The sequence below is a fragment of the Acanthamoeba castellanii genome (genome assembly GCF_000313135.1).
Source record: "Acanthamoeba castellanii str. Neff unplaced genomic scaffold scf7180000084571, whole genome shotgun sequence".
NCBI classification, from domain to species: Eukaryota; Discosea; order Longamoebia; family Acanthamoebidae; genus Acanthamoeba; species Acanthamoeba castellanii.
Window position 1 is genome coordinate 15,136 of NW_004457290.1, and position 989 is coordinate 16,124.

Below are 989 nucleotides of genomic sequence, written 5' to 3' on the forward strand. Positions count from 1 at the left end.
GTTGTTGTGTTCGAGGAGGGGTGCGGCGAAAGGGTCGCCCCGCTGTTGTGGCGTGGTGAGCTTGTGGGCAAAGGCCGACGTTCGCGGAGGCGAGGCGGAGGGCGAGAAGGGGCTCGTCGAGTTGTTGGGCAGAAGCGTAGTTGACGACGACGGAGATGACGTAGAAGAAGAAGAAGGCGGAGGCGATGCCGGCGGGTAGTTGTTGGGCGGAGGGAGCGAAGGTGCCGGCGGATATCCGAGCGCCTCCTGGAACATGGTCTTCTTCATGTCGTTGCTGAAGGCCGACAGTCGGTTGCAAATGATGCTGAGGTCCTCCACTATCTCGTCGTCCGTGAGGGTGTAGCTGATCAGGGGCGGGTTGAGCTTCCGCAGCTTGGCCTGCAGCTGCGCGTTGGCATCGCCTCCTCCGCCGCCGTCCATCATCGAAGCCTCGGCCGAGGCCTGCTGGCGGGTGCGACGACGCGACGACGTGCGGGTCGTCATCCGGTCCGCACCCCCGCCGCCGCCACCTGCCGCCCCGTTGGCCGCACCACGTTGGCCCGCTCGACCACCTTTGGCGGCCCGGCCGCCCGGCTGGCTGCCACTGAGGCGTTCGAGCAGCTCCTGGCGCTCGAACTCGTACTCGTCCTGGGCCTGCTGGACCTGCGAGGCGTAGGTGTGCTCGAGGTTGCGCTGGGCGTACTCGCGCCAGCGCTGGGCCATCCACAGCTTCTGGTGCCGCTGCTCCTCGAGCGTCTTGAGCTTGTGCGCCACCTCCGCCTCCACCTGCTGCGACAGCATCACTTGAAGCGGGGCCACCTCCCTTCCGCCTCCGCCTCCGCCTCCTCCGCTGCCACCGCGGTGTTGCTCAGCCACAACTCCTCCGCCCTGGCCCCGCCGCCGACTCGTACGCCCTCCTCCCTCGCTTTCCATCGCTGCGGTGTGTAGAGGGTGTCGGGCTCGTAATAGAAAAAGATAAAGAGCAGCAACTAGAACAACAACAACCTCCT

At 66.0% G+C, this 989-nt stretch overlaps 1 pseudogene; it reads right to left on the bottom strand.

Moving 5' to 3' along the window:
- Window positions 1-13: 13 nt before the first annotated feature.
- On the bottom strand, window positions 14-912 carry ACA1_040320 (annotated as a pseudogene).
- Between the last annotated feature and the right edge of the window lie 77 nt (window positions 913-989).